The sequence below is a fragment of the Globicephala melas genome, chromosome 19, assembly GCF_963455315.2.
Source record: "Globicephala melas chromosome 19, mGloMel1.2, whole genome shotgun sequence".
NCBI classification, from domain to species: Eukaryota; Metazoa; Chordata; class Mammalia; order Artiodactyla; family Delphinidae; genus Globicephala; species Globicephala melas.
Window position 1 is genome coordinate 12,627,936 of NC_083332.1, and position 27,639 is coordinate 12,655,574.

General features: G+C 37.7%; 1 protein-coding gene across 4 annotated transcripts in view; it reads left to right on the forward strand.

The window, feature by feature from the left end:
* FCGBP (Fc gamma binding protein) overlaps positions 1-27,639 on the forward strand; it is a 142,871-nt gene that overhangs the window by 67,993 nt on the left and 47,239 nt on the right. The window contains exon 1 of one of the 4 annotated variants that reach the window (XM_060288455.1): positions 12,089-12,211. The exons of the other annotated variants lie outside the window; for them this stretch is intronic. The gene's annotated coding sequence lies outside the window, so the exon portion shown is untranslated. Of the gene's footprint in view, positions 1-12,088; positions 12,212-27,639 lie in introns of those variants that run through there. 4 annotated transcript variants of the gene reach the window in all.

A 27,639-nucleotide genomic window follows, 5' to 3' on the forward strand; every position in this document is an offset into this window, starting at 1 on the left:
TGCACCAGCCAGGACTCTCAATACAGTATTGAATAAGAATGGTAAAGCAAACATTCTTTTCTTGTTCCCAAAATTACATGGAAAGCATTCTGACTTTCTAACATTAAATATCTGTCTAGATGTCCTTTAGTAGGTTAAGGACGTTTCTATTCCGAGTTTGCTGAAGTTTTTTGTTTGTTTTTTACCATGAATGGATGTTCAATTTTGTCAAATGTTTTTTCTGTATCTATTGAGATGACCATGCAGTGTTTATTCTCTAGCCTGTTAATATGATGAATTTCATTGATTGCTTTTTTTTTGTTTTTGTTTTTTTTGCATTACGCGGGCCTCTCACTGTTGTGGCCTCTCCCGTGCAGAGCACAGGCTCCGGACGCACAGGCTCAGCGGCCATAGCTCACGGGCCTAGCCGCTCCACGGCATGTGGTATCTTCCCAGACCGGGGCACGAACCCGTGTCCCCTGCATCAGCAGGCAGACTCTCAACCACTGCGCCACCAGGGAAGCCCCATTGATTGCTTTTTGAATGTTGAACAATCTTTGTATTTCTAGAATAAACCCTACTTGGCCTTTTTATGTGATATCCTTTTAAATTTATTCTTTTTGTATATATTGTTGGATTCGATTCACTAATATTTTGTTAGGGATTTTTGTGTCTAAGTTCATGGGGGATATTGATTTGTAATTTTCTTTCTTTGTAATGTCTTTTTCCGGTTTCTGGTATCAAGGTAATGCTGGTCTCATAAAATGAGTTGGAAAGCGTTTCTTCCTCTTCTATTTTCTAGAAGAGATTTTTTAGAATTCACGTTATTTCTTCTTTAAATATTTGATAGAATTCTCCAGTAAAACCATGGGCCTGGAGATTTATTTTTGAAAGATATTTAACTATAAATTCAATTTCTTTAATATTGATACTTATAGGAGCTCTCAGGTTATCATTTTCATCTTTGATGAGTTTTGGTAGTTAGCGTATTTCAAGGAATTGGTCCATTTCATGTCAGTTGTCAAATTTATGAGCATTGAGTTTTTTGCAGTATTATCTAATTATCCTTTTAATGCCTGTAGGTTCTGTAGTAACATCTCCTCTTTCATTCTTTTTTTTTTTTTTTTTTGCGGTACACGGGCCTCTCACTGTTGTGGCCTCTCCCGTTGTGGAGCACAGGCTCCGGATGTGCAGGCTCAGCAACCATGGCTCACGGGCCCAGCTGCTCAGCAGCATGTGGGATCTTCCCGGCCCGGGGCACGAACCCGTGTCCCCTGCATCGGCAGGCGGACTCTCAACCACTGCGCCACCAGGGAAGCCCTCATTCTTTTTTTTTTAAACTAGTTTTCATTTAATGGTGGCATACGTGTTATTTATTTATTTATTTTTGGCTGCACTGGGTCTTAGTTGCGGCATGTGGAATCTTTGTTGATGCATGTGGGATCTTTCGTTGTGGCATGCGGGTTTTCTCTTCTCTAGTTGTGGTGTGAAGGCTCCAGAGTGTATGGGCTCTGTAGTCTGTGACACATAGGCTCTAGTTGAGGCGCGCGAGCTCAGTAGCTGTGGCCCGCAGGCTTAGTTGCCCTGCGGCTTGTGGGATCTCAGTTCCCTGACCAGGGATTTACCTGCAATCCCCTGCATTGTAAGGCGGATTCTTTACCACTGGACCACCAGGGAAGTCCCTCCTCTTTCATTCTTAATATAGGTAATTTTTGTCCTCTCTCTCTTTCTCTCTCTCTCTCTCTGGTCAGTTTAGGTAGAGGTTTATCAATTGTATTAACGTATCAAAGTGCCACTTTTTAGTTTTATTGATTTTTCTCTACTATTTTTCCCTCTTCAATTTCATTGATTTCTGCTCTATTATTTTTTCCTTCAGTGCTTTGGGTTTCATTTACTCTTCTTTTTCTAGGATCTTTTTTTTTTTTTTTTTTTTTTTCTAGGATCTTAATGTAGAGAGTTCGATTTGAGAACTTCTTTTATAATATATGTGTTTACTGCTATAAATTTACCTCTAAAAACTTCTTTAATTGCACCCACAAATTTTTATATGTTTTCCTTTCCATTCAGTTAAAAATATTTTCTATTTCCTCTTAAGTCTTCCTCTTTGACTCAGGGATTGTTTAGAAGTGTGTGATTAATTTCTAAATATTTGAGAATATCCTAGATACCTTTCTAATATTGATTTCTGTTTCAGTTACACTGTGGTCAGAGGATATACTTTGATGTGTATAATTTGTGTGTATGTGTGATGTGTATACTTTCATGTGTATATAATTTTGCATAATTTGAATTATTTTATATTTGTTAAGGTGTTTTTTTTAATGACCCAGGATATGGTCTATCTTGGTGTGAATATTTTAAGTGCACTTGAAAAGAATGTGTTTTCTGCTATTCTTGGGTGTAATGTTTTGGAATATCAATTAGGTCAAGTTGCGTGACAGTATTGTTCAAATCCTCTCTATTCTTGCTTATCTCCTGTCTACTTGTACTATTGATTGTTGAGACAAAGGTGTTGAAATTTCCAACTATAATTGTGGATTTGTCTAGTTCTTCTTTCAGTTCTATCAGTTTTTTGCTTGATATTTTGAAGCTCAGTTGTTAGGTGCATGCACATTTAGGATTATTAAATCTTCTTGGTGAATTTATTTTTGTATCATTATATGATGTCCGTGGTCATTTTTCTTGTTCTGAAATCTACTTTGTCTGATATTAATAGGATGACTCTTGCTTTCTTTTGATTAGAGTTAGAGTGGCATATCTTTTTCCATACTTTTACTTGTAGACAGCTTATAGTTTTTTAATTTAAAAATTTTAATATAGTTTATTGGTTTATACCATAAGTTTCATGTATACAATATAATATTTCAACTTTTGTATACACTACAACATGTTCACCACCAAAAATTTAGTTTCCATCTGTCGCCATACAGTTGACCCCCTTTACCCATTTAGCCCTCCCACCACCCTCTTTCCCCTCGGGTAACCACTACTCTGTTCTCTGTATCAATGTGTTTGTTTTGTTTGATTTGGTTTGTTCATGTATTTTTGTTTTGTTTTTATATTCCACAAGTGAAATCATACAGTATTTGTCTTTCTCCATCTGACTTATTTCACTGAGCATAATAACATCAGGGCCCATCCATGTTCTCACAAATGGTAAGATTTCATTTTTTTATGGCTGAGTAGTATTCTATTGTATATATATACCACATCTTCTTTATCCATTAATCCATCAATGTGCAGTTAGGTTTTTTATATATCTTGGCTACTGTACATAATGCTTTGATAAACATGGGGCACATATATCTTTTTGAATTAGTGTTTTCCTTTTCTTCAGATAAATACCCAGAAGTGGAATAGCTGGATCATATGGTAGTTCTATTCTTAATCTCTTGAGGAATCTCCATGCTGTTTTCCATAGGGGCCACCCCGATTTACATTCCCACCAACAGTGTGTGAGGATTCTCTTTTTTCTACATCCTCCCCAACACTTGTTATTTCTTGTCTTTTTGATAATAGCCAATCTAATGGGCATGAGGTGATATCTCATTGTGGTTTTGACTTACATTTTCCTAATAATTAGTGATGTTGAACATATTTTCATGTGCCTGCTGGCCATCTGTATGTCTTCTTTGGGAAAGTGTCTATTCAGCTTCTCTGTCTTATTTCTTTTTTTAAAAAAATTTTATTTATTTTTTAAACAACAGGTTCTTATTAGTTATCTATTTTATACATATTAGTGTATATATGTCAATCCCAATCTCCCAATTCATCCCCCCACCCACCCACCCCGCTTTCCCCGCTTGGTTTCCATACGTTTGTTCTCTATATCTGTGTCTCTATTTTTGCCTTGAAAACCAGTTCACCTGTACCATTTTTCTAGATTCCACATATATGCGTTAATATACGATATTTGTTTTTCTCTTTCTGACTTACTTCACTCTATATGACAGTCTCTAGGTCCAACCATGTCTCTACAAATGACCCAATTTCGTTCCTTTTTATGGCTGAGTAATATTCCATTGTATATATGTACCGCATCTTCTTTATCCATTTGTCTGTTGATGGGCATTTAGGTTGCTTCCACAACCTGGCTATTTTAAATAGTGCTGCAATGAACATTGGGATGCATGTGTCTTTTTGAATTATGGTTTTCTCAGGGCATATGCCCAGTAGTGGGATCACTGGGTCATATGGTAGTTCTAGTTTTAGTTTTTTAAGGAACCTACATACTGTTCTCCATAGTGGCTGTATCTATTTACATTCCCACCAACAGTGCAAGAGGGTTCCCTTTTCTCTACACCCTCTCCAGCATTTGTTGTTTGTAAATTTTCTGATGATGCCCATTATAACCAGTGTGAGGTGATACCTCATTGTAGTTTTGATTAGCATTTCTCTAATAATTAGTGATGTTGAGCAGCTTTTCATGTGCCTCTTGGCCATCTGTATGTCTTGTTTGGAGAAATGTCTATTTAGGTCTTCTGCCCATTTTTTGATTGGGTTGTTTGTTTCTTTAATATTCTATTTCTTCTTTTTTTTTTTTTTTTTGCAGTACGTGGGCCTCTCACTGTTGTGGCCTCTCCCGTTGCGGAGCACAGGCTCCGGACGCGCAGGCTCAGAGGCCATGGCTTACGGGCCCAGCCGCTCCGTGGCATGCGGGATCTTCCCGGACCGGGACACGAACCCGTGTCCCCTGCATCAGCAGGCGGACTCTCAACAACTGCGCCACCAGGGAAGCCCTGTTTCTCTAATATTGAGCTGCATGAACTGTTTATATATTTTGGAGATTAATCCTTTGTCCGTTGATTCGTTTGCAAATATTTTCTACCATTCTGAGGGTTGTCTTTTTGTCTTGTTTATAGTTTCCTTTGCCGTGCAAAAGCTTTTAAGTTTCATTAGGTCCCATTTGTTTATTTTTGTTTTTATTTCCATTACTGTAGGAGGTGGGTCAAAAAAGATCTTGCTGTGATTTATGTCTAAGAGTGTTCTTCCTATATTTTCCTCTAAGAGTTTTATAGTGTCCTGTCTTATATGTAGGTCTTTAATCCATTTTGAGTTTATTTTTGTGTGTGGTGTTAAGGAGTGTTCTAATTTCATTCTTTTACATGTAGCTGTCCCGTTTTCCCAGCACCACTTATTGAAGAGACTGTCTTTTCTCCATTGTATATCCTTGTTTCCTTTGTCATAGATTAATTGACCATAGGTGTATGGGTTTATCTCTGGGATTTCTATCCTGTTCCATTGATCTATATTTCTGATTTTGTGCCACTACCATATTGTCTTGATTCCTGTAGCTTGGTAGTATAGTCTGAAGTCAGGGAGTCTTGATTCTTCCAGCTCTGTTTTTTTCCCTCAAGATAGCTTTGGCTATTCGGGGTCTTTTGTGTACCCATACAAATTTTAAGATTTTTTGTTCTAGTTCTGTAAAAAATGCCATTGGTAATTTGATAGGGATTGCATTGAATCTGTAGATTGCTTTGGGTAGTATAGTCATTTTTACAATATTGCTTCTTCCAGTCCAAGAATATGGTATATCTCTCCATCTGTTTGTGTCATCTTTGATTTCTTTCATCAGTGTCTTATAGTTTTCTGAGTACGGGTTTTTACCTCCTAGGTTTATTCCTAGGTATTTTATTCTTTTTGTTGCAGTGGTGAATGGAATTGTTTCCTTAATTTCTCTTTCTGATCTTTTGCTGTTAGTGTTTAAGAATGCCATGTATTTCTGTGCATTAATTTTGTATCCTGCAACTTTACCAGATTCATTGATTAGCTCTAGCAGTTTTCTGATGGCATCTTTAGGATTATCTATGTGTAGTATCATGTCATCTGCAAACAGTGACAGTTTTACTTCTTATTTTCCAGTTTGTATTCCTTTTATTTCTTTTTCTTCTTTGATTGCCATGGCTAGAACTTCCAAAACTATGTTGAATTATAGTGGTGAGAGTGGACATCCTTGTCTTGTTCCTGATCTTAGAGGAAATGCTTTCAGTTATTCACCATTGAGAATGATGTTTGCTGTGGGTTTGTCATATATGGCCTTTACTATGTTGAGGTAGTTCCCTCTATGCCCACTTTCTAGAGAGTTTTTTATCATAAATGGGTGTTGAATTTTGTCAAAAGCTTTTTCTGAATCTATTGAGATGATCATATGGTTTTTATTATTCAGTTTGTTAATATGGTGTCTCACATTGATTGATTTGCGTGTATTAAAGAATCCTTGCACCCCTGGAATAAATCCCACTTGATCATGGTGTAAGAGCCTTTTAATGTGTTGTTGGATTCTGTTTGCTAGTATTTTATTGAGGATTTTTGAATCTATATTCATCAGTGATATTGGTCTGTAATTTTCTTTTTTTGTAGTATCTGTGTCTGGTTTTGGTATCAGGGTGATGGTGGCCTCGTACAATGAGTTTGGGAGTGTTCCTTCCTATGCAATTTTTTGGATGGGTTTAAGAAGGATGGGTGTTAACTCTTCTCTAAATGTTTGATAGAATTCATCTGTGAAGCCATCTGGTCCTGGATGTTTGTTTGCTGGAAGATTTTTAATCACAGTTTCAATTTCATTACTTGTGATTGGTCTGTTCATATTTTCTGTTTCTTCCTGGTTCATTCTTGGAAGTTACACCTTTCTAAGAATTTGTCCATTTCTTCCAGATTGTCCATTTTATTGGCATAGAGTTGCTTGTAGTAGTCTCTTATGATGCTTTGTATTTCTGTCATGTCCATTGTAACTTCTTCTTTTTCATTTCTAATTTTATTGATTTGAGTCCTCTCCCTCTTTTTCTTGATGAGTCTAGCTAAAGATTTATCAATTTTGTTTATCTTCTCGAAGAACCAACTTTTAGTTTTATTGCTCTTTGCTATTGTTTTCTTTGTTTCTATTTCGTTTATTTCTGCTCTGATCTTTATGATTTCTTTCCTTCTACTAACTTTGGGTTTTGTTTGTTCTTCTTTCTCTAGTTCCTTTAGGTGTAAGGTTAGATTGTTTAGTTGAGATTTTTCTTGGTTCTTGAGGTAGGATTGTATTGCTATAAACTTCCCTCTTAGAACTGCTTTTGCTGCATCCCCTAGATTTTGGATCATTGCATTTTCGTTGTCATTTGTCTCTAGGTATTTTTTGACTTCCTCTTTGATTTGTTCTTTCTTGGTTATTTAATAATGTATTGTTTAGCCTCCATGTGTTTGTGTTTTTTACTTTTTTTGCCCTTTAATTTATTTCTAATCTCATAATGTTGTGGTCAGAAAAGATGCTTGTTATGATTTCAGTTGTCTTAAATTTACTGAGGCTTGATTTGTGACCCAAGATGTGATCTATCCTGGAGAATATTCCATGTGCACTTGAGAAGAAAGTGTAATCTGCTGTTTTCAGACGGAATGTCCTATAAATATCAATTAAATCTATCTGGTCTGTTGTGTCATTTAAAACTTGTGTTTCCTTGTTAATTTTCTGTCTGGATGATCTGTCCATTGGTGTAAGTGAGGTGTTAAAGTCCCCCACTATTATTGTGTTACTGTCGATTTCCTCTTTTATAGCTGTTAGCAGTTGCCTTATGTATTGAAGTGCTCCTAGGTTGGGTGCATATATATTTATAATTGTTATATCATCTTCTTGGGTTGATCCCTTGATCATTATGTAGTGTCCTTCCTTCTCTCTTGTAACGTTCTTTATTTTAAAGTCTATTTTGTCTGATATGAGCATTGCTACTCCAGCTTTCTTTTGATTTCCATTTGCATGGAATATCTTTTTCCATCCCCTCACTTTCAGTCTGTATGTATCCCTAGGTCTGAAGTGGGTCTCTTGTAAACAGCATATAGATGGGTCTTGTTTTTGTATCCATTCAGCGAGCCTGTGTCTTTTTGTTGGAGCATTTAATCCATTCACATTTAAGGTAATTATCGATATGTATGTTCCTATTAGCATTTTCTTAACTGTTCTGGGTTTTTTTTTTGTAGGTCCTTTCCTTCTCTTGTGTTTCCCACTTAGAGAAGTTCCTTTAGCATTTGTTGTAGGGCTGGTTTGGTGGTGCTGAATTCTCTTAGCTTTTGCTTATCTGTAAAGCTTTTGATTTCTCCGTCGAATCTGAATGAGATCCTTGCCGGGTAGAGTAATCCTGGTTGTAGTTTCTTCCCTTTCATCACTTTAAATGTATCGTGTCACTCCCTTCTGGCTTGTAGAGTTTCTGCTGAGAAATCAGCTGTTAACCTTATGGGAGTTCCCTTGTATGTTTTTTGTCTTTTTTTTTCAGTTGTTGCTTTTAATAATTTTTCTTTGTCTTTAATTTTTGTCAATTTGATTACTATGTGTCTTGTCATGTTTCTCCTTGGGTTTATTCTGCCTGGGTCTCTCTGCAATTCCTGGAGTTGGATGGCTATTTCCTTTCCCATGTTAGGGAAGTTTTCAACCATAATCTCTTCAAATATGTTCTCGGGTCCTTTCTCTCTCTCTTCTCCTTCTGGGACCCCTATAATGCGAATGTTGGTGCGTTTAATGTTATCCCAGAGGTCTCTTAGGCTGTCTTCATTTCTTTTCATTCTTTTTTCTTTATTCTGTTCCGTGTCAGTGAATTCCACCATTCTATTTTCCAGGTCACTTATCCATTCTTCTGCATCAGTTATTCTGCTATTGACTCCTTCTAGTGTGTTTTTCATTTCAGTTATTGTATTGTTCATCTCTGTTTGTTTGTTCTTTAATTATTCTAGGTGTTTGTTCTTCTCAGTCTTTGTTAAACATTTCTTACATCTTCTCAATCTTTGCCTCCTTTTTTTTCTGAGGCCCTGGATCATCTTCACTATCTTTATTCTGAATTCTTTTTCTGGAAGGTTGCCTATCTCCACTTCATTTAATTGTTTTTGTGGGGTTTTGTCTTGTTCTTTGATCTGGTACATAGTCCTCTGCCTTTTCATTTTGTCTTATCTTTCTGTGAATGTGGTTTTCGTTCCACAGCCTGCAGGGTTGTAGTTCTTCTTGCTTCTGCTGTCTGCCCTCTGGTGGATGAGGCTATGTTAGAGGCTTGTGCAGGCTTCCTGATGGGAGGGACTGGTGATGGGTAGAGCTGGTTGTTCCTCTGGTGGACAAATCTCAGTAAAACTTTAATCTACTTTTCTGCTGATGGGTGGGGCTGAGTTCCCTCCCTGTTGGTTGTTTGGCCTGAGATGACCCAGCACTGGAGGCTGCAGGCTCCTTGGTGGGGCTAATAGTGGATTCCAGGAGGGCTCATGCCAAGAAGTACTTCCCAGAACTTCTGCTGCTTGTGTCCTTGTCCCCACTCCGAGCCACCACCTCTGCAGGAGACCCTCAAACACTAGCAGATAGGTCTGGTTTGGTCTCTTGTGGGGCACTGCACTTTCCCCTGGGTCCTGATGTGCACACTACTTTGTGTGTGCCCTCCAAGAGTGGAGTCTCTGGTTCGCCCAGTCCTGTCGAAGTCCTGCAATCAAATCCCGCTAACCTTCAAAGTCTGATTCTCTGGGAATTCCTCCTCCCAATGCCGGACCCTCAGGTTGGGAAGCCTGATGTGGGGCTCAGAACCTTCACTCCAGTGGGTGGACTTCTGTGGTATAATTGTTCTCCAGTTTGTAAATCACCCACCCAGCGGTTATGGGATTTGATTTTATTGTGATTGCGCCCCTCCTACCATCTCATTGCGGCTTCTCCTTTGCCTTTGGATGTGGGGTATCTTTTTCGGTGAGTTCCAGTGTCTTCCTGTTGATGATTGTTCAGCAGTTAGTTGTGATTCCAGTGCTCTTGCAAGAGGGAGTGAGCACACGTCCTTCTACTCCAGCATCTTGAACCAATCTGTGTCCATTTCTTAATTGATTGTTTTTTTGTTTTTTGAGTTGTATGAGTTCTTTATATATTTTAGATATTAGCTGTCTGCTAGCTCACTGTTAATGTATAGAAATTAAACAGGTTTTTTGTATATCGATTTTGTACCCTGCAAGTTTACTATATTTGTTTATTATTTCTAATAGTTTTTTTGGGTGTATTTATGGTTTTCCATATGTAAAATCATGTCTTCCATGAGTAGTGACAGTTTTACTTCTTTCTTACCAATTTGGGTGCCTTTTATTTCTTTTTCTTGCCTAATTGCGTTGGTTAGACTTCCAGTACTGTGTTGAATAAGAGTGATAAGAGTGGGCATCCTTGTCTTGTTCTTGATCTTAGGAGGCATAGTTTTCAGTTTTACACCCTTGAGTATGATATTAGTTGTGAATTTGTCATATATGGCCTTTATTCTGTTGAGGTATGCTTTCTCTATACCCATTTTATTGATAGTTTTTATCATAAGTGGGTGAATTTTGTCAAATTTTTTTCTGTATCTACTGAGATGATCATATGATATTTATCTTTCATTTTGTTAATATGGTATATCACAATGATTGATTTGCTGATGTTGAACCATCCTTGCCTCCCTAAAATAAATCTCACTTGATCATGTTGTATGATCCTTTTAATGTATAATGTTGTATTCAGTTTGATAATATTTTGTTGGGAATTGTTGCATCCATGTTAATCAGAGATATTGGCCTATGATTTTCTTTTTTTTGTATTGTCCTTGTCTGTATTTGGTATCAGGGTGATGTTGACTCATAAAATGAGTTAGGAGGCATTCCCTTATCTTTGATTTTTTTGGAAGAGTTTGAGAAGGATAGGTATTAAATCTTCTTTAAATATTTGGTTGAATTCACCAGTGAAACCATCTGGTCCTGGACTTTTGTTTTGGGGAGGTTTTTGATTACTGTTTCATCTCCTTGCTAGTGATCAATCTATTCGTGTTTTCTATTTCTTCATGATTCAGTCTTGGAAGGTTGTATGATTCTAAGAATTTATCCATTTCTTCTAAGTAGTCCAATCTGTTGGTGTATAACTGTTCATGATATTTTCTTATAATCCTTTGTATTTCTGTGGTTTCCATTGTTATTTCTCCTTTTTTTCCTGTTTTTAGTGATCAGTCTTCTCTCTTTTTTTCTTAGTGAGTCTAACTAAAGGTTTGCCAATTTCTAACATCTTTTCAAAGAACCAGCAATTTCATTGATCTTTTCTATTGTCTTTTTGTCCTTATTTCATTTATTTTGGTCTGATTTTTATTATTTCCTTCCTTCTACTGACTTTAGGCTTTGTTTCTTCTTCTTTTTTTTTTTTTTTTTTTGTTTCTTCTTTTTCTAGTTCCTTTAGGTATAGAGTTAGATTGTTTATTTGAGGTTTTTCTTATTTCTTGAGATGGGCCTGTATTGCTATAAACTTTTCTCTTAGTACTGCTTTACTGCATCCTGTAGATTTTGGTATCTCATATTTTCATTTTCATTTGTCTTCAGGTATTTCTCCATTTCTCCTTTGATGTCTCCATTGACCCCTTGTTCAGTATCGTGTTGTTTAGTCTCCACCTATTTGTGATTTTTCCAGCTTTCTTCTTGTAGTTGACCTCTAGTTTCATACCATTGTGGTTGGGAAAGATGCTTGATATGATTTCAATCTTCTTAAATTTACTGAGGCTTGTTTTGTGGCCCAACGTATGATCTATCCTTAAGAGTGTTCCATGTACACTTGAGAAAAATTAGTATCCTGCTGCATTTGGATGGAATGGTCTCTACAAATCTGTCAAATCCATCTGGTCTAATGTTTCATTTAAGGCCACTGTTTCCTTTTTGACTTTCTGTCTGAATGATCTATCCACTGATGTAAGTGGGCTGTTAAGTCCCCTACTATTATCACGTTGCTGTCAATTTCTCCCTTTAGATCTGTTAATAATTGCTTTATATATTTTGGTGCTCTTATGTTAGGTGCATATATATTAATAACTGTTAAGTCTTCTTGATGCTTTTTCCCCTTTATCAATATATGATATCCATCTTTTCTCTTGTTACCTTTTCTGGCTTGAAGTCTATTTTGTCTGATGAGTGTGGCTGTATCTGCTTTCTTTTGGCTTCCATTTACTTGGAGCATCATTTTCCATCCCTTCACTTTGAGCCTGTTTGTCTTTAGAACTGATGTGGGTCTCCTGGAGGCAACATATAGTTGTTTTAATTTTTAATCCATCCACCTATTCTGTGTCTTTTGATTCGTGAATTAAATCCATTTACATTTCGGGTGATTATTGATAAATGAGGACCTAGCACTGCCATTTTATTTTTTGTTTTCTTTGCACTTAAGAAATTCTTTAACTATGGCCCTCAGTTTGGCCTTTGACCTGAAGAAGATCACCTACAGCCTCAGGTGGTCCCATTTCTAAAGGTAACCTTTTTTTTTAGTAGTTCTTTTAAAATTGAAGTATAGTTGATTTACAGTATTGTGCCAATCTCTGCTGCACAGCAAAGTGACTCAGTTTTATCCATGTATGCATTCTTTTAAAAAATATTATTTTCTATTATGGTTTATCCCAGGAGGTTGGATATAGTTCCCTGTGCTATACAGTAGGACCTTGTTTATCCATTCTAAATATAATCGTTTGCATCTACCAACCCCAAATTCCCAGTCCATCCCTCTCCCTTCCCCCCCCACCTTGGCAACCACAAATTAAAGGTAACCTTTTTAATAGTCTCTTCAATTCAGTCAGAGGTTTACTAGAATTAGTAGTCAAATAAAGGAGGATAGAGGGGAGCTATGTCAGTCTTACAGTCCTTTGTTTTAGGTACTATTTATATCTTTAATCATTCATTAGCCTTCTACAGCAAATCCTTCCATCAAGCTATTTTGGAATTTTGAAGCCTTGGGGCTTCTGCATACCAATTAAAATAGGTACAATTGTTGAGGATAAGAACTCTCTAAAACTTTACCAGTTTCGAAAATTTTCCAATTCAAATGGCCATCATTTGGCCATTGACGAGTAGGATCTTAATAGTAACTCAAACCAATAAAACACAAGAGACAGCCCCACAAGAGAGTGCAAAGGATGCAGCCCTCACAAGATCCAGAAAGTTCACTCCCCAAAATAGTCTAAGAACTCAAAGACTTTCATTGTACAAGTGGAAACAACAAAGGTTGAGATGACAAAGGCCCCTTATGGACTGAGACCCTCATGACAAACTCCTCTGAGAGCTGACCCAGTTGAACAAACACTCCAAACACTCAGCTTGGAATCCCAGTCTATTCAACTGACTGCCAAATATGTGTTGGTACGTGCACTTTCCAGATGGAGGAGATCAGAAAGAATATTCTCACTGGTCAATGAGTGAGGTTCTCAGGACATATAACAAAAAGAAAGGAAAACCTAATCTGGCCAGTGGTTTTCCTCCTTATGACAGAGGACACAAAAGACAGACAAAGAAAAACAATGACCATCTTTGGGAGGAAAAGGATCCACAAACCAGGAATATTCTACCAAACTTCAAACCAAGAGTCACGGAGTCCAAGGAGCTAGATCTACAAATATTTTCTCCTGTGAATCTAGTTTTTAAAAAAGAGGAAAATCCTCAAAAAAAAAAAAAAAGAGGAAAATTCTCACGACTCTTGGTTTCTACAGATGCTGCAGGCAGAGATCTGGGAGACTGACTGACATGGTAAGAATTCTTACCTTTTGCCTGCTTTTGTCAGGTGTCCCAGGATCTCTTAACTGTAGTAGCCTTAGGGCGAGTAGTGTCCAGCCAGTAAAGTTTCATTCCATCCTTGTCATCAACTACTGGGGAGGAATTAATGTCCCTCTATCCTTCTAGGTTCTTCTGGCTGCTCTAAGAATTAAATTGACATGGGATAGATTAACAGGAGAAAATCAAATTTTAATAACATGTATACATGAGAGAGACCCAGAAAAACTGAGTAATCCGTTAAATATCTTAACTATCTCTCGTCTTCTACCTGTATCATTTCTAGATTTCTATCTTCGAGCTCTCTTCCATGTGGTCTGCCCTATTTCCAATGCTTTCTAAAGGTTCTTCATCTCATTTATCGAGTTCTTCAGGTCTAGTCTGTTTGGTTATTTTTTTTAAGTTTCAATCTCTTTAGTAAAGTATTCCTTCTGTTCATTATTTTTATTCCTGAGTTCATTGAGCTGCCTTTTTGAGTTTTCTTGCAGCTCACTGAGTTTCTTCATGACAGGTATTTTAAATTCTCTGTCAATTAGATCACAATATTCTGTGACTTTAAGTTTGGTTTCTGGAGAATTGCCATTGTCTTTTTGTGATACCGTGTTACCATGGTTCTTCAAGGTGCCTGATAAGTTGTTCCTTAGCTGGAGCATTTGGAGTAGTGAACAACCTTCTTCCGCAGGTAAAGCTTTTTTTTCCCCCTTGAACTTGAGGCTAAGGATTCATTAGCAATAAGAGGCCTTTCTTGTGTTTTCCAGTAGGTGGCGCTATAGCAAAGCTTTTGGGTTCTCTTACCAGAGCTACCCCCGGTTATACATGTTTGAGAAGGAGTACTTTCCGCTCTCCACTGCCTCTGTCAGAGGGGTCCCTTGGTGCCCTCAGTGTAGCTGCTTGGTGCCTTGATGCCGCCAATGTGGCATCACCACCTGGGGCACTGGGATGGTGCACGCCTCCACCATATCTGGGGTGTCCTGGTTCTGTCAAAGCGGGGAGCCAAGGGGGAGCCAGGGTGGCAGGCATCTCTGTCATGACTAGGCTTTCAGGTTGGTGGGCTCTGCTGCTGCAGACAGGGCAGGGCTGGAGTTGTGGGTCCCTTTGTAGCTGGACCCTGATGGACAGGGTCACAGGCCCTGCTGCTGCTGCTGTGTGGTTCCCTGTGGCCAGCAGCATTGCTGCAGCCGGGAGGCTGGTGTCATGTACACTGTCTCCCTGATGCTACTGGGTTCTCTGCAAGATCAGCCACCATGGCCAGGTTCCAGGGGTCAGGTCACAAACCACCTCTGCTGTTCCCCCTGTTCTGCCTCCTCTATGTGTTCCAATCCACCCACCTTTAGATGTACAGATGTGAGGAATTCTCTGGCATCCTGATGTGTTGGGATGAGGCACCTTTGTTGAGTTATGGATGTTTCACTGGTTGTAGATTGAAGGGTAGACACAAAGGAGTGTCACGCTGCCATGATGCTGAAGTCACTCTAAAGTCAGACAGCATACAGGGTTTTTTTTAAGATTATTCTTTTTTTTTAAAAAAAGAGGTGCATTTCTTTTTTAAAATAATTAATTAAGGCTGCATTGGGTCTTCATTGCTACGTGCAGGCTTTCTCTAGTTGTGGCAAGCGGGGGTTACTCTTCATTGCGGTGCTTGGGCTTCTCATTGTGGTGGCTTCTTTTGTTGTGGAGCACAGGCTCTAGGTGCACAGGCTTCAGTAGTTGCAGCACACGGGCTCAGTAGTTGCGACACGTGGGCCCTAGAGCGCGCGGGCTTCAGTAGTTGCGGCGTGTGGGCTCAGTAGTTGTGGCTCATAGGCTGTAGAGCGCAGGCTCAGTAGTTGTGGTGCACGGGCTTAGTTGCTCTGCAGCATGTGGGATCTTCTCAGACCAGGGATAGAACCTGTGTCCCCTGCATTGGCAAGAGGCTTCTTAACCAATGTGACACCAGGGAAGTCCCAGCATATAGTTTTAACCTAACCTGACAATCTCTGCCTTTTAATTGGTATGCTTAGTTCATTTAAGTGTAATGTATTTATTGATAAATTGGACTTAGGTCTATCATTTTATTATTTGTTTTCTGTTTGTTCCCTCTGTGTTTTGTTCTTATCTTTCCCCCTTTTTGTCTTCTTCTCAGTTTGAATTTTTAAAATTTAATTTCTCTGTTGGCTTCTCCAACATCTCCCTGCCCCCCACACATACACTTTCTGCTTATAGGTGATCCTTTCCTGTCCTCTGACTGAAAAGAGAATTTCTTAAAATTTTTCTGCCTTCGTTTGCCTCCCAGATCTGGGATTTGGATCACCATCTGGTTAAAGTAGGGAGATGTAGGAGGGGGAAAAAACCCACAGAAACTTCACTACCATATCAGTAATTTTTTGAATTTTGACTTCCCTCCCCAATATGCCTGCCCTCAATTACTTTTCAGGGTCCTCAGGTAGTTGCTTTTTCTATTCTGGCCAGAGCTTTTAGTTGTAATCAGTGAGAAATTATGTATAGTAGGCTTAATCAATCTTAATGAGAGCCATAAGCAAACACACACAAGAGAGTCTGTTGAGAAGACTGACATTGTTTTGAGTTTTTCAAATGTCTTTAATGTCCCACTTAATAGAAAACAACTGGATTCTGATAACTGCTTCTGCATTCAATGTGTTGTGAAATGTTGTTTTGGTTGAAGTATATGAGGAAAGTCTGGAGCAGTTACAATATAGGGGTATATTTCATAGTCTCTCTAGATAAACGTGGATCTTCTTTATTTTTAACACTACAGCAAAACTTTACAAATGGTAGTTTCTTAAAGGTTAGTTGCGATGTACAGTCTGAAACCATATCAACAAGCTTTTAAAAATCTGTTGGTCTGTCTTGCATTTTGAATAGCTCTTTTACCTATCTTGAACAGATCTTTTACCTATTCACTTTTTAATAACATCACGCATCACATATCTGGAAAATACTGGTTTACTGAGTTATTCAGATTTCCAAAAATGTTGAAACATTTCCATTATATAATATCAAAAATCATAGTCATAAGTATCCACAATGATCTCATCAGAAAATCTATAAATATTTAGAAAATTGTTAAGCACATGGTGGCAGATATGTTTTTCCCCTTTAAGGTTCAGATTTTATCATTTGTCACAAATTCTGTCAGTTATTCTCCTTAAAGGGAAAGCTCACTTTGTTCTTTGTGAGAAAATATCTGCCAGATACTTAAGTCTATAGTTTTTAAATTGTTCTTTCAATGTAAAAAAAAAATTACACTATGACAAAAGCTGCTAGTACAGTTCATAACTCAAATAAACAAAAGCTTTTTCTTGAGACAGTCATCATATATCATTATGCAGCTTTATACATACCTTGCATTTTGTCACATAGGATATTAAAGTGTACAAGGGTAGAGGTTTAGTGGAATTAATAGTTTTTACTGCTTCATGAAGGATTTTAAGTGAAACTGGTTTTCGTTGTTTGTTTTTTGCTATGAGTGGTTGTATAGAATACAACAACTTCTAGGATGCTCGGTGCCACTGCCTTGATGCGGGACAAGGGCCAGGAGTTTTACCCACCATTGTTTTTGCACCATCAGTGCACATTTCAACATAATAAAAAACCTGAATAGCAACTTACTTTTATTACGAAAATAATTTTGACCTCAGGGACCCTCTGAAAGGGTTGGGGAGATGCAGGGGTCTGCAGATCCACTTTGAAAATCACTCTAGTAAGAGAAAAGATAAGGGAAGCATTGGGGTTCTGCTACAGGAATAAAAGTAGATGGCACTTAACCCAGGCAGGAGGTTATAGCCAAACAGACATGAAGAATAAGTAGGATTTAGAGCCGTGAGGGAGAAGGGCATTCCAGACTAAAAGAAGAAACAGCGCAAGTGAGAGTGTCTGTGTAGGAGACATAGGGGGGACCAGGAGTGATGAGCTGAGATAGGAAAGGAGAGCTGGAGGCATAATTTGCAGAGTCTTGAATGCCATCCAAGGAGTTTAAAATCTCTCCTAAGTGTAAGGGACAACCACTGAAGGGTTTTAAGCTGGGGGATAACTTGACAAGATTTTGTTTGTTTAGGACAATCACTCTTACTACAGTGTAGATATGGATGCAAAGGGAATAAGACTTTGAGCAAAAAAAAAAAAAAAACCCAGAAAGCTATTGCAATAATCCAGCTGAGAGATGGCTACCTGAATCCCTTGGAAAAATGGCAGTTGACTTGGAAATAAATAGATGAATTTGAGAGATGTAAAGGAAGTATAAGTAATAAGACTAAGTGACTCATTAGAAGTGGGGATGAAAGGAAGGGAGAAGAACCAAGCTTGGGCTACTGGATGAGGGCGTATTGTTCACTGAGAAGATACAGGGGGAGAAGCAGATTTGGAAGGAGGGTTATGATGTTGGGTTAAGGTACCCATGAAACATTTAGGTGGGAATGTCCCAGAGTCAAATGGATATATGGAACTGGAAGTTACTTAATGTCTCATTCCATTTATAAGACATTCTTGAAAAAGAACTGTAGGAACAGAGAACATATTCAGTGGTTGCCAGGGGTTATGGGGAGAGCACGGGTGGGACTACAAAAGGACAGCATGGGGCTTCCCTGGTGGCGCAGTGGTTAAGAATCCGCCTGCCAATGCAGGGGACACGGGTTCAAGCCCTGGTCCGGGAAGATCCCACATGCTGCAGAGCAGCTAAGCCCGTGCGCCACAACTACCGAACCTGTGCTCTAGAGCCCACGAGCCACAACTACTGAAACCCGTGCGCCTAGAGCCCGTGCTCTGCAACAAGAGAAGCCACCTCAGTGAGAAGCCTGTGCACCGCAACGCAGAGTAGCCCCCGATTGCTGCAACTAGAGAAAGCCCACACGTGCGCAGCAATGAAGACCCAATGCAGCCAAAAATAAATAAATAAAATTAAAAAGAAGAAAAAGGACAGCATGAGGGAGGTTTGGGGAATGGTGAAACTGTTCTGTATCTTGATTGTGGTAGTGGTAACAGACATCCATATATGTCAATTCTACTGTATATTAATTTAAAAAATTAAACAGGAAAATTACTCTTGGGTTTCTGGCTTGTAGAACTGGTGCCAGTGGTGGCATCGTTCACTGAGATTCAGAATAAGAAAAGGACCTGGGTAGGTGGAGGGAGACAATGAGGTTTGGGATATACTAAGTTTGAGGTGCCTTTGAGACATCCAACAGGTATCAACTAGACAATTAGACACACCATCTGGAACTCAAAGGAGAACTGCTCTTAAAATTTTCAAAATCCTCACTCGGTGTAGAATCGTGGATTTTTCTCCTGAACTTGTACCCGTGTTATCAAGAACTACTGTGCCATGTTTCTTATCACTGTACTTATATTGGCCTAGCACCATCAACTTAGTTTTTACATCTCAGCCATTATATGGTGGTAAATAATGAATATCGATAACTTCTGTGTGGGATCTTATTTACAACAAGAAATATAACAAAAGCAGAAGGTCATTAAAACCATTATAGGGTATGAGTCACCTTATGGTGGTATCTGAAGCCAGGAAAGGAGAGAAGGCTCCTCGAGACGGCTTAGGAAGAGTATGGAATGTAAGAAGAGGCAGCAATGACAGAGGCTCGAAGATGAGAAGTGACAAAGGATTAGGAGCTTGAAAGTTCCAGCCTGAGCGGTTAGATGCAAACCAGGGGTGTGTGTGTGTGTGTGTGTGTGTGTGTGTGTGTGTGTGTGTGCATAAGTATGTGCTGTCAGAGAAGCCAACAGAAGGAGAAAATTCATAAAAGAGGTGCTTGTGAGAAATCACACCAGAGCAGGAAAATATTCTCTGGATATAATTACAATGATTATTGGTAACCTAGGCTGGCATAAACTCAGTGCAGTGGTAGGGGTGGAAACTAGACTGTAGGGGCTGAAGAATGTAGAAAGAATGAATGTAGAAAGTGGAAGAATATAGAAAGTTGAGCCAGAGAGTATACATAGCTCTTTCAAGAAACTTGACTCTGATGGAAAGGGGAGTAAGAGGGCTGTTGTTAGGGCAGAACGAGTTGTTAGAAAGGTGTGTGTGTGTGTGTGTGTGTGCATGTGCATATGTATTTTAAAGAAGTTTGATCATCATTATAAGATGATGTGCATAAGCAGAGATTTAGAGAATGGGGTTAATTGATAGAGCCAGTCTCCTGTCACAGAGGGAGGGAGATAGTATTCTGTTTAGGGTGCACTCTATCTTCAGTCCCTTTAACTTTATGCTGGAACCATTAGCCAACACTAATTAGAGGCATAAGAACTGGAAACTATCTCTATTTGATGATTATATGGTTATAAAAGAATCAGCAAAGAGCAACCACAAATAGGAAAATTTATTTAAGTAACATACTTAACTAAATGACATACAATTAATGTACAGAAATCAACGGCCTTCAGCAGTATCCAGTTAGAAGAGGTAATAGAAGAGCACACCCTATTCACAAGAGCAAATAGTAATGATAATAAAATACCCAGGCAGAAACTTAAGAAATGTGTAAAACTTATATGAGGAAAACTATAAATACTCATGAAGGACACAAAAGTAAACATGAACAAATGGAAGGGCAGTGTGTTTGGATAGAAGTCTCACATAATAAATATAGTAATTCTTTTTTAAAATTTTATTTATTTATTTGTGGGTGCATTTATTTATTTTTGGCTGCATCGTTGCTGCGCACGGGCTTTCTCTAGTTGCGGCGAGCAGGGGCTACCCTTTGTTGCGGTGCATGGGCTTCTCATTGTGGTGGCTTCTCTTGTTGCACGGGCTCTAGGCGCACGGGCTTCAGTAGTTGCAGCATGTGGGCTCAGTAGTTGTGGTGCACGGGCTTGGTTGCTCTGCAGCATGTGGGATCTTCCAGGACCAGGGGTTGAATCCGTGTTCCCTGCATTGGCAGGCGGATTCTTAACCACTGCACCACCAGCAAAATCCCAAAGACAATAATTCTTTCAAAGTTAATTTATAAATATAATGCAGCTCCCTTAAAAATACCATCAGGTTTTAATCTAGAATTAGAAAAGTTGACTATAAAAACTTATTTGAAAGAATAAATAAGAACAGCTAGGAAAACTCTGAGAAAGAGGACCATGATAGAGAGGCACTACCAGAGAGTTATACATACTATAAAAATTCTGTAATTACAACAATGAGGTATTAGCATATGAATGGATAGACCAAAAAAACAGCCTAGAAAATTCAGAAATGGACCCACGTGCATATAGAAATTTAGTAGATGATAAAGGTTGCATCTCAAACCATTGGAGGGAAGAAGGATTTTTAAAATAAGTGGTACTGAGGTAAGTGGAGAATCATATGGAAAAAGATCAGATTAAATCTGCTCCTCACACCATACACTGGATAAATTTTAAAAGGGTTAGAGGTCAAAAAAAAAAAAAGGGTCAGAGATCTGTATTTAAAAAGACGAAACTATAAAAATACTAAAAGAAAACATAATGGATTCCTTTATAATCTTGAAGTGGGCAAAATTTTGCTAACCATGATTCAGAATGTAGAAGCAGTAAAAGAAAAGATTGATTACATTTGACTATATAATAATAAAGTTTTGCATGGCAGAAAACACAACAAGAAAAGTAAAGACAGAAGAACAGAATTCACAGAAAACACAAGTCCTTAAACAAATGAGCAGGTGGTTGACCTCATTTATAATACTTGAAATGCAAACTAAAACTACATTGAGATATAATTTCTCACCTACCGGATTGACATCATACTCTGTTGTCACGTTGTGGGGAAACTGGCATTGCTGGTAGGAATGAAAACTAGTACAAGCCACAGGAAGGAGGATCTGGCAATTTCCAGCAAAGTCACATACATGTGGCTTTTTACCTATCAATCTCACTTCTAACCAAATTATATATTCCCTTTGATCCAGAAGTTCTCATTTTAATATCATTTCTAGGGTTCTATGACAAAGATACAGTGGCAAAAATACAAAATAATGAATGCATAAAGTTATTTGTGATATCAGTTTTTGTAACAGAAAAATACTTGAAACCAAAATATCCATCAGTAGCGAACTGATTGAATAAGCCTAAGGTATATTTATAGAGTAGAACACTATGCAACTCTAAAAAAGAATGGAGATGATCTTTACATGTTGTTATGGTGTGATCTCCATGATGAAGTGTTACGCAAAAAAGTAAAGTGAAGGATGGTGTATAGGATATGCTACCTTTTGTGTAAGAAAGAAGGGAAATGAAAATACACACATATATATTTTCAAAAAGAAACAATGGAAAGATGAATAAAAATGGTTTCACATAGGGCAAAAGAGGAAATATGGTAGAGGGCACAGAGATGACAGTGAGACCTCTGTGAAGATACCTCATTATAAAGTTTTGGCTTTGGAATCATACAAATGTTCTATAAAATTTTTTAAAATTTAAACAACAAGACAGTTCCCCTGCTAGTGCCCAGATTATGGTCTCTAAATACAACTTGGTAAATTCCTGATAGGAATCAAAGCTCTCTGAGAAATGGCTGATTCCGGATTTGGTCAAGAAATGTACAAAGATGAGCCTGGAACATCTTGCCATACCGTAAATTAAGGAGGCTCCTACTGGTCTAGGGTGGAAATTGAAAGAGCAAATATGTTCAAAACCTATATATTCATAATAATATTAAACACAGACACACACGCACACACACACACACACACAATGTTTGTTTACCTTCAGAGAGAACTGTCTAAATCTGAAAATTGAAGCATTTAAGTTGTTTTTTTCTGTATTCACTGCAACTCAGGATAACCAAAGAATTAATGAGAGATGTTTCTCTGTATAGTAGTATATTAATATACAGATGTTTCTCTTTTAGTAGCTAATAAATGAAGAAAGAATGATAAATTAGAAATCCCCATTTTGTAAACCCCTAAAGAAATAATGAATCTAGGTAGGTTGCCAGATTTAGCATACAAATTTCATGGGACATACTTACAAAGTTATAGTAGCGTTATATGGAACATGCTTATACTGAAAATTAATTTTGTTTATCTGAATTTCAAATTTAACTGAATGTCCTGTGTTTGACCTGGCAACCCTAGATCTAGGTAATACTCAACAATGGATGTTAACATCACTGAGATAGATGCAGAAGAATCATTTAATAAACTAAACATTCATTTATGATTTAAAAACTAAAAATAGAAGGAACTTTTAAAATATAATGATGTGTACCCACAAAAATACTATGCAAGCATTATACTCAGTAGCAAAATGTTGAAAGTTTTTGGTTTCTGTTCAGGAGCAAGACTAGGATACCCCCAATATGCCCTTTTTTCTACTGTGTAATAGAGAGCCTAAAGAAAAGATATAAAGATGAGAAAGAAAGTATAAACTCATTATTCGTAAACAATATGATAGTGTACATAGCAAATCCAAAAAAAAAAAAACCCTACAAATAAATTATTAGAATAATAAGTGGAGACTTCTGGTTCCAGACAAGATGGCAGAGGCTCATTTCTCCCTACCCCTTCCTGATAAGTGCAATGAAAAACTCTGGAAATAATACAGCAGACATTCATAAGAGGTCTTTGAAAGGTAGAAAGTAGAAGGCTAGCTGGCTGGGGACCTTAGGACTTGAGGAACAACACAGTGAACCAGCATTTCTCAACTTCTGACCCAGTGACAGGAGGTGGCCCAGGCTCAGTGGCTCTCTAGCCTCCTTCCAGCAACAGAAGGCACCCAAGTATGTGCTTTTCTCTCCCATGGGCAATATCAGTAGTGATCAAGCAGGAGCCCCACTGGCACTGGGCAGTACAGGAAAGTGCTCTCCACCCCTTTATGCTAGCGTCTCCTACCCCTAATCTAGCAGCACCATCTGGACGCTAGGAAATGCTTTCAGTTTCCATTGGTGGTAACAACATGAATTGGGTGCAAGTGCAACCAGAACTGGGAAAAGGAAAAAGAACAGAATAACACTACAAGTCCTCTGAAAATTAAAGTGTCATTGGAACCACAGCACACAAAACTAGGCCAGGACCTACCTGCTAAACCTAAACATGGTAACTGCCTGCTAAAATGGAAGAGTTAAATAAGATCCAGAGTTTTCTATCATAATATTTAAAATGTTCAAGACATAATAAATAATCACATATCATAACAAAAACCAGGAAAATCACAACTTGAATGAGAAAAGACAATCAACAGATGCCAACACTGAGATGAATTAGATGTTAGAATTATCTGACAAAGATCTAAATTAGCCATCATAAAAATGCTTCATCAAGCAATTACAAATACTCTTGAGGCAAATGAAAACAATAGAAAATTTCACCAAAGATATAGAAAATGTAAAAGAGAATTAAATGGAAATGATAAAACTGAAAACTACCATAACTGATATTAAAGACTCACTGGCAAGACTCAAGAGCAGGATGAATGTGATAGAGGAGAGCATAAGTGATTCTGCAGATAGAACAATAGAAATTACCCAATCAATAAGAAAAAATCAGAGAGAAAATTGACAGGAAAAAAAAACCCCACCAAATCCTTAGATAACCTGCAGAACAATTACAAAAAATCTAACATTTGTATCACAGAGTATCAGAAGGAGAGAAGAAAGAGCAGGGCCAAAAAAGTATTTGAAGAAATAATGACTAAACCTTACCAAATTTGGCAAAAGACATAAACCTACAGATTCAAGAAGCTAAACAGAATAAATCCAAAGAAATACACACCAAGACAGACCATAATTACCTTATGAAAACTAAGGCAAGAAGAATATTGAAAGCACTAGAGAAAAATGATACATTATCTACAGGGAAACGCTGATCAAATTACAATGGATTTCTCATCTAAAACCATTGAGAAGAAAGCATGGCATAATATGTTTCAAGTGCCAGTAGAAAAGAACTGTCAACTGTGGATCCTATATCCAGCAAAACTACCCTTCAGAGGTTAAGGGGAAATAATGTTTTCATTTATTTATTTTATTTTTATTATTTTTATTTTTAATTTTTTTTGGCTGTGTTGGGTCTTCGTTGCTGCTCATGGGCTTTTGCTAGTTGTGGTGAGCAGGGGCTACTATTTGTTGTGGTGCACGGCCTTCTCATTGCAGTGGCTTCTTTTGTTGCAGAGCACAGGCTGTAGGCACGCGGGCTTCAGTAGTTGCAGCATGCAGGCCCTAGAGCACATGGGCTTCAGTAGTTGTGGCTCATGGGCTCAGTAGTTGTGGCTTGCAGGCTCTAGAGCGCAGGCTCAGTAGTTGTGGCACACGGGCTTAGTTGCTCCATGGCATGTGGGATCTTCCCAGGCCAGGGATCAAACCTGTGTCCCCTGCATTGGCAGGTGGATTCTTAACCACTGTGCCACCAGGGAAGTCCATCTAAGTTTTTAGATGAAGAAAAACTAGAGGCTTTGTCATCAGAAGAACCACCCTTAAAGAATGGGTAAAGGAAGTCCTTCAAACTCCAAATAATAAGAGAAGTCTCAGAACTTCAGAAAGGAAGGAAGAATAGCAGAATGGGTAAAAACAGGGGTAAATATAATAGGCTACCTTTCTCATGAGTTTTAAAAATCATATATATAATTTAATATCAATTATAACATTGTTTGATGTGGTGCTTACTGTAGATGGAGGAAACACTTGAAACAATTATATTTTGGAAAGTGAGGAAGGTAAAAGAACCTACATGGAAGTAAAGTTTCAGCACTTCAATCAGAGTGGTAAAATATTGATGTTAGACTTAAGTGATAAGTTACATATTAATTTGTAATACCTAAAGCAAGTGGTAAGAAATTTATCCAAAATAATGTATTCAAAAATAATATAAATCAAAATGGAATTCTAAGACATGCTCAGATAACCCACAGGAATATTAGAAAAATGAGAAACAGAGAGGACAAACGGAAAATGAATAATAAAATGGCAATCTTAAGCCCAAACACATCAATAATTACTTTAGATGTAAATTTCTATCTAAATACACAAAATAAAAGAGTGAATTTAAAAAACATGATTCAACTATAAAGCTGTCTCCAAAAAAACTCACTTCAAATATAATAACATACGTAGGTTAAAAATAAAAGGATGGGAAGAAATATGCCATGCCAATATTGACTTTAAAAAGCCCCAAGTTATTATATTAATATCAAATAAAGTAGACTTCAGAGCAAAGAAAATTGCTAAGAATAAAGAGGGACATTACATAATGACAAAAAATCATTCCACCAAGAAGACATTGCAATTCTACATGTATACTTACAATAGAGATTCAAACTACATGAAACAAAAACCAGTAGAGCTGAAAGATGAAATAGACAAATCCATAATTATAGTTAGGGAATTCAAAACCTCACTCTCACCATTCATAGAACATAGAGAGGAAATAAGCAAAGATATAGAAGAACTGAATAACACCACTGATCAACAGGATCTAATTGACATTCATAGAATACTCTATCCAACGACACCAGTATGCACATTATATATATTTATATACATCAAAATATGTGGATGTGCTACAGCAGTGCTGGAAGGGAAATTTTTTATTTTTTTTATTTTTATTTTTTTTTGCTGTACGTGGGCCTCTCACTGCTGTGGCCTGTCCCGCTGTGGAGCACAGGCTCCGGACGTGCAGGCTCAGCGGCCATGGCTCACGGGCCCAGCCGCTCCGCGCATGTGGGATCTTCCCGGACCGGGGCACAAACCCGTGTCCCCTGCATCGGCAGGCGGACCCTCAACCACTGCGCCACCAGGGAAGCCCTGGAAGGGAAATTTATAGCACTAAATGCTTACATTAGAAAAAAGGCAAGTCTCAAACCAATAATCTAAGCTCCTACCCAAGAAACTAGTAAAAGAAGACCAAAATAAACACAAAGCAATCAAAAGGAAGGAAAAAATAAACAGCAAAAATTAATAAGATTGAATAGAGGAACTTAATAGAGAAAATCAATGAAACAAAAAGCTGGTTCTTTGAAAAGATCAATAAAATTAATTAACATAGAGCAGAACTGACAAGGGTAAAAAAAGAGAAAACCCAAATTACCAATATCAAGAATAAAAGATGATATATCACTACAGACCCTGTAGCCATTACAATGGTAATAAGGGGATACTATGAACAACTCTACACTCACAAATTTTACAGCTTAGATGAAATAGATAAATTCTTCAAAAATCATAAACTATAAAAACTCAACCTATATAAAATAGATAACCTGAATAGGCATTAAAGAAATTGAACTTGTAATTAAAAGGCTCTAAAGAAAGAAATATCCAGGTACAGATGGTTCCACTAGAGAATTCTATCAAACATTTGAAGAAGAATTAGCATCACTTTTATGCAATCTCTTCCAGAAAATAGAAGAGGGAACACTCTCCAACTCATTCAATGAGGCCAGAATTACCTTGACACCAAAACCAGGCAAAGACATTACAAAAAGAAGAAAGAGGAAGAGGAAGAGAGAGAAAGAAAATTAGTATCCCTCGTGAACGTAGATTCAAAAACCCTTAAAAATATTAGCAAATCAAAGCCTTCAAAGTGTAAAAAGAATTCTATACCATAACCAAGTGGGATTTATTCCAGGTATGCAAGGCTGCTTCAATATTAAAAAATAAATCAATGTAATCCACCATGTCAACCAGGTAAAGAAGAAAAATTATATGATCATATCAATTGACATGGGAAAATAATTTGTCAATAACCAACACCATTTATGATAAAACCCCAACAAACTAGGAATAAAGGGGAACTGCTTCAACCTGATAAAACAGCATTTACCAAAAAACTACAACTAACAGGGACTTCCCTGGTGGTCCAGTGATTAAGACTTTGTGCTTCCACTGCGGGGGGAGTGGGTTTGATCCCTGGTTGGGGAGCTAAGATCTGCGTGGCACGGCCACAAAAAAAAAGAAACAAGAATATAAACACCTACAGCTAACATATTTAATGCTGAAAGACTGAACGTTTTTCCCCTTATTAGGAACAAAGTAAGGATGTTCACCTCTTATGTGACACAGTACTAGAAGTTCTAGCCAGCTAAACAGAGCAAAACAAAGATTAAAAAAATACTGATTGGAAAGGAATAAAATTGTCCTTATTTTCAGATGACATGATTACATAGAAAATCTCAAGGATTCTAAAAAAAAAAAAAACCAAATAATAAACACACAAAAATCAGATGCAT